Genomic DNA, 6,745 nt, shown 5'->3' on the forward strand with positions numbered 1-6,745 from the left:
AGGTAATTTCCATCTGTCCCAGTTTGAGACAAATTCAGAGGAACGTCCGAAATGAACTTCCTCTGATAGAAGGCAGATTTCAGCCCCCCCTCCCCCACCAGGTTCGGAAAGAATTTTTCCTTGGAAGAAAGTGAAAAAGAAAAGTTATTTATTTAACAAGCAGAGTGCATGCAGGCACGGGGAAAAAAAAGAATAATGTTAAATAATAAAACCTCTCGCTGTGGAGGGAACCTGGTAAAATTCAAAGCCCTTGTGGACGTGGCTCTCTCCTCTCCAGAGCTGGAGTTTGGTGTGGGCCCCTCCAGGGAAAGGTGTAGGCCTCCCAGTGATGTTCTGGTGGTGCTGAACAGTCCAGAAGAAAAGAAAAACAAGCCAAAGTCACAGGAAAAAAAACTTTCTTACCTCAGCTCATGGACTAGCTGAAAAGCAAAGGAGTTGAACTCTCCGTCTCTCTCCTGAGGAAAGGAATCGAGAGCTGGGAGAAGCAGGAAGGTGCTTTCCTCTGCTCTGCAGCAGCCAGGAACACAGGGCAGTGTGTGTGCCCTTGAGCACAAACCACTCAGCTTTTTTTTTCTCCCTTTCTCTCAGACCCAGCCTAACGACACAGAAAGGCACAGGATTCATGTCTGCAATAGGGCAGACGATGGGGATACAGTATCCTACAGCCACCCCAGGACACCATTACACAGAACCGAAGCATTGAGTAAATTACAGGCAGAAATGTGACCCTAAAGGTACATCTGAATAGTCAATAGAAAATAAAAGCTTTTATTTGTCTTATATTTGCACTGCTGCCATTCCTGTATTTTGTTTTAAGACACACTTTAGTGGCACAAACAATGTGTGGTAGATTGAAGGTGATGGAGATGAGCGTTCTCTTTTCCATGAAGAGCTATGTATACCAGGATTTTCACCTGTTCTTAGAGCTAGTGAGAGCTTTCAGGTGGATGTCCACAAAGAATTGAGAATAACAGTGATGATCATTTTCTCCCATTTAACTTCTACTTACCTTAAGCTCTTTCTTTTTTCCTGTATCCTTCATTTGTCATCAACATAAGAACTGTCTCTTGAACAAGAGGCAACAGAATAATCTTTTGCTGATTCTCCTTTCATTTCAGTCACTTCTGTAAGTCTTGATTTTAATTCTTTTCAACTTCATGAAACATTTATCTTGTAAAGGCAGCAATAAATAAGAACACGGAGGAAAGAAAGGGATCTGCTGTGTTTTAATCATCTAAGTCTGCAAACTGTAGCAGTATGAATTTTAACTTCCCCTTGGAGAAAAGAATCAGGAAATGTTTAAGAGTTATGTTTTAGTGATTATTTCAAGCCTTTATCTGTTTTCTATTTGGCTGTCGCCATATCTGGATTTAACCATAATATTTATTAAAAAATCCAAAGTATTTTCAACCTAAATAGGGCATCTCTTGAAAACTGACAAGGTCATTGAAGTCCACACTGGCTCTTAATTCTGCACCCTCATTTTAGATATGTGTTAATTGTATCTGGAGATACTCTAAATATTCTCTACTGAAAGTTAAAAAAAAAATTTAGTCCTGAAAGGACCTTACAGCGTCTTTTTCGTGGAAATATTTCTGTTCACTAACACTAATACAGAGTCAGCTAAGGAGGATTCACAAAGGATGAAGCTATGGATTCTATGCAGAAGGGGATCACTAATGTTAGGACTAAGAGAACCTGATGCAAGTAAATACTATAAGAAGCCCTGTATTTTGTTAATTTCAACAAAGCAATCTCTTGGTGAATCAAGTATGAAGATTTAGAGCTGAAGAGTTCAATCTTACCTCACTTCAAGCACTTATAAATATGCAGTGTGCCACAAAGACTGGAACTGTAGTGAGGAGGTGATAAAACGTATTTGCACTGTTTTGTCCTCATGTTATTGCACCTTGCCCAGCAGATAATTATTATGCTGGCTCTTAATAAATAATTGATGGAGAACTGATAGCACAAAATTTACAGAATATGTGGAGTGTTTTATTAGAACATTGATATGCTACAGGTGTGTTTTATTGGTCAATTAACACACGCCTCGAGGTGTGGGGTGATGTATGAGGCTGCTGTGGGAGGTTTGGATGAGCAGGATGGTAAAACACATCCTGGAGGGTCTTAATGGTGCTGGAAAGTGAGGAAAGAATCCATCTATAGAAATTGCAGTGTGGTTTGGAGGTGCAGGCTAACTTTAAACAAGGAAGCAGGAGCTCTGGAAGTAGGCTAACAATAGCAGTCGGGGCTTTTATGTAAATTGATTTTCTCTGTTATTTGGGAGAAACTATCTTAGGGCTAAGGTGGTTTCCATTAATTTCCCAGCTTTCCCAGAAAAGTTGTAAAAGTTCGTTTATCTCCCTCATACTTTATTTACAAGGCCATGTACAACACAAGCCTGCTTGTTATCCTTAAGTGCTGCTCTTAATCAAGGAATGGTGGAAATACAGCCCAGACTTAGGCTGCTTTTAAAATCCTTCTTTAAGAAATAGGTTTCTTTATACCCAACAGATAAGTGTTTTGGGGAACGGCTAGCTTGTTTTTTGGTTGGTTGGATGGAGGGTTTGTTCTTTTGTTCATTTTATGGCTTCGGGTCTTTATTTTCTTTATTTATGTGATGCTTGTTGCTTTTTCTCTACCTTTGGAAAGGCTTACACAGTATCCCTTGACTATCATTAGATTTCTCCTTTCTTCTCTCTTGTCTGATTTTCATTCCATGCACAACAGAAGATCAGTAGCTTTAGGGTCCCTCTTTGAGTAGAGTGGCTGCAAGGGAAGATGGAAAACTGCTCCGTTCGACGTCTGTGTGCTCCAAGGTGAAACTCTTTTAACTGCATGCACAGGGCAGAGGGCTCTGAGACCAAAGGGCTGTCTGCAACAGCTCAGTCCAAGAGTCCAGATGACCCTGGAGAAATCAACAGACACAACAGGCAGTAGCAAATGCTTGCAGAAAAAAGTGTTAGAGCAGAGCAAACATAGAGATATTTCTCTAGGTATGGCTCTTCATATTTCTGTCTGTGGTGTTCTTCACCAGAATATTATATTCACACCATTTTGCTTAATAGCACTTGAGGGAGTTCTCTTCCATTTGTCTAAGAGGTTTTTAATCTCTCTGCATATTAACATCCAACCTGTCCTTTTGGAAGGTATTCCATCATTTTAATTCTGAATTTTGAAGGACAAGTTTGATTTACATCTTTGCTCTTTATGTTCAAGCTGCTGCCACATGCTCTCATCCCTATGGATCTTATGCTGCAAGGCATGGTGAATTATCAGTCTACAGTCAGTCATCCTATGTCCCCTCAACTCTGTTCTTACCCATGCTGAAGAAGTCTCTGCTGTTTTCTGCTTTAAGCAAATTTTGTCACCTTATTCTTCATTCTTTTCAAGGAGCTTATGAATTTATCAAATACCAGGGGCTCCTGTGGAATGTTACAGAGTTTCTCCGTCAATTTTTAATCCCCCTAATTGGTTTGTCCTTTCTTTTTACCAGTTTAGTGGCACACAAGGGAAGCTTCTCTTTTACCTCGTGCTAAACCTGTATTTATAGTCTAGTATAAAGTAGTTATTTTGGGAATTCAGATGTTGTCATGTGCACAAACCTTATTTAAGGTTTTTGAAAAATTCTTTTAGGTTTTAAAGGCCCTCTGTCTGGCTGCAAAAATCCAGAATGACTTTTTGCCTGTTTTGTTTAGGCTGCCTTTGCTGTGATACCAAGTGATTCCAAGTTGCCATGTTCAGCTGAAGATGAGAAAGGGCTGTACAGAGTCACCAAATGTTCCCAGTCTGCATTGGACATTGGTGCTTGCTGGAACAAAAGAATGGAAACATAAAGAAAGGTTTTTAATCTGTTACTCAGGATGTAGCCCCCAAATTCCTCTCTGATCTATAACAGAACAGGTAGCAGAGAGGGAAGGTTTATTTTGAAGCGAATCTCTTCCCTCAAGTCCCATTCAAACCAGTTGATCATCAAAATACAAGGCCTGCATTTGCACTTACCTGCTCAAACCTGTTTTTCCCTGTGTTGCAAAGGCAGATGGACTGCCTAGAAACATTATTTTTACTTCAGCAGGTGATTACCCAATTAAATGCTATACTGATGAAATGCTGGGAAAAGTGTTTAAGATCATTAGTGGTAACAAGACAGGCAGAAGCAAGGCAGCACGAAGAATAAAAAGAACCTCCTGCCCTCCCTCCCAGCCCTTCTGTGAAGAGACAGGTTGAAAATGAAGATTGTGAAAGGAGCTGGACCAGTATCAAAACCAGTCTGACTTGCAGAATTGCAAACCAGTGGCATAAGCCGACAAACAAAGGCAGTGATAATGGGAGCTGATTTCCCTCTGTGCAGAGGTCCAGGACAGGAATGTTTTTGCTGTGACTGAAGTGCTGTAGAACCAGACTCTCTACATGGTGATTTTCTGGTTTGTTTACTCCTGCTTTGCCTCGGGCTTGCTGAAATCAGTGGAATTATTTAGCAAAAAGCTTCTGAGTAGAAACCAGATGTCCAGGTCCTGGAAGGGAATACCACCCAGCAGCTCCAGTGAATGAAAAGCTGAGTCCTTCTGAAAAATAAGATGGTTTGAGAGAAAAGAAATGCTTAGGGTTTGATTGAATGTGGTTGGTTGTGGACTTCAAGCCTGTGCTCACCGCCTGAGCACACCTGGAGCTGTTGCAATTCTCCTGCCAGTCCCAGTCTGACCCCAGGCATGAAGACAGTTTGTTTTATTTATTCCTGCATGCATTCCTTTAGTTTTGGCTATTGCTTGGTCCTTCCTGGGAGGCAGTTTTGTTTGCCTCTCTTCTGTCAATGATCCACTCTGTGTGTCTGTGACCTCCAGTGGGGGAAGCTGCTCTCTCAAAACTTTGTGTGAGCTGCCCTCACCAGAAAAGGTTTCCTTGTTATTGTGTGGCTGGAATTAGCAGTCTCATGCGAGTCATCTGAGTTATTTAGTTCTTCAAGATCAAAGCTCCGTTCAAATAAAGAATAGTGCTCAGATGATTATTTGAAATGTTTGATATTTAATGGGAGTGAGGATGTCTATGTGCCAAAACAAGGTGTTGTATAAGGAAAAAACTTCTAGCAGAAAAAAGAATTTTCTGCTCAATGTTCATGAAAATCATGTTGTGACTGACTCATTTCTAAATGGGAAATATTGTTGGTAATTTATTGGGCAGGAAAGAATTATTTCTAGCCCTGCCTGAAAGACAGAAGGGCATGATGGGCAGGGGGCTTTGCAAGGGAAGGTGATATCCAGACAAGAAATACCCAGCACTGCTTTTGACTACAGATGAACCAAAGTTGTTTACAGCAAATACCTCTGAGCAAAAGGTTTTTTGAGAAAGACTGGAATTTTGGCTGTCAGATCTGCTTCAGGTCTAGTGATTATCAACATCTTAGCTGCTTCAATTCCCTGATGAGCTGCCTTGAAAACATGAGTTTTATAAATCACCTCACAACGCTGTACTACAAAGCCTTGGTGATCAGCAATGCAGTGACCACATTTATGGGAAGAAAAGACATCATTTCAGGGAATAATATGAGAATGTATCAACTGCACACATCTTGATTGCAGACTCTGCAGGTAGCCAAGGTTTCTGTGGTTTACTCCTTGACCTTCACCTTCGCTTTCACAGACTGCAAACTTCTCAGAGACGTGCATGGTGTGAACTGCATCTTAATGGCTGGAGTGCCTGATGGAGAGATTCCCTTCCACTCTTAATTGGGAGCTAGCTGTTGCTATGTCATCCAGCTTCATAAAGATCTGCTGCTTCCTTCTTCAGTAGTGCAGCATCTCTGGGGAAAATACGACAATTTATGACAATGAAAGCTGGCTTTAGAGTGCATATTTACATTAAGATCTATAAATATCCCCACACCTTTGAACAGATGTTAAGTTTTTCTGGTTTTGCTTCACTTTCCATTTTATCTCATATCTCCCTACTCTCTTTAACCTGCAATAATTCTTGCTACCTATTAATGATCAATAAGAAATTCAGTCCAGCTTGTCCCCACAGTGTGTTTTCCCAAGGACAGGGCACGGATGGGGTGACAGATCCCGAGTGCCTTCAGCTGACAAACCTCTTCACATGTGACTCTCAGTGGAAGTCCCTGCCTTGTGTCACCTGGATATCTCTGTGATGGCTGAAGGGTTCTGCCCTTTTGAGTCACCCCCCTTTGCTCTCACTCCCCCCTTTATGGGGAGAAGGAGAAAAGGCCTAATTAGACTAAGCAGAATCACCTTCAGATGATCCAGTCGAAGTGACAAGAGATAAACAAAGCCTTCTTAGCTCAGTCTAAAAATAGGAAGGGAGACAGGGACAGGATGGTTTGAGGGGTTAGGAGCTGTTCAGCTTTAGGCTGGCAGACCTGTTGAGCAGATGTGGGTTGTTATACAATCTGTTCATCCTAAAATCCATGGGATACAGTGAAATATGGGAAAATATTTGAGCAAACAAGCTTTACTCTCTTCTAAACTGATTGTTTACAACAGCCAAATATAATCTCAGCCCTTCAGTAGAAACGAAAGTGATATTTTTAAGGCAGAAAATAAAGGCAGGGCTAAGGATATATGTGGAGAAAGAGGCCACAAACCATTAGAAATGAATGGTAGGGGCAGTAATGAAATGAGAAAGTGATTTCAGGGAAGTTGTGCTGCAGTAGAAGGCTGGAACATGCTTTACTAGGAGGTATGTTGGTAATTATGGTTCTGGAAATGGGAGAATAAGAGCGAATTTCAGC

This window comes from Corvus cornix, chromosome 4A (assembly GCF_000738735.6).
Source record: "Corvus cornix cornix isolate S_Up_H32 chromosome 4A, ASM73873v5, whole genome shotgun sequence".
Taxonomy (NCBI): Eukaryota; Metazoa; Chordata; class Aves; order Passeriformes; family Corvidae; genus Corvus; species Corvus cornix.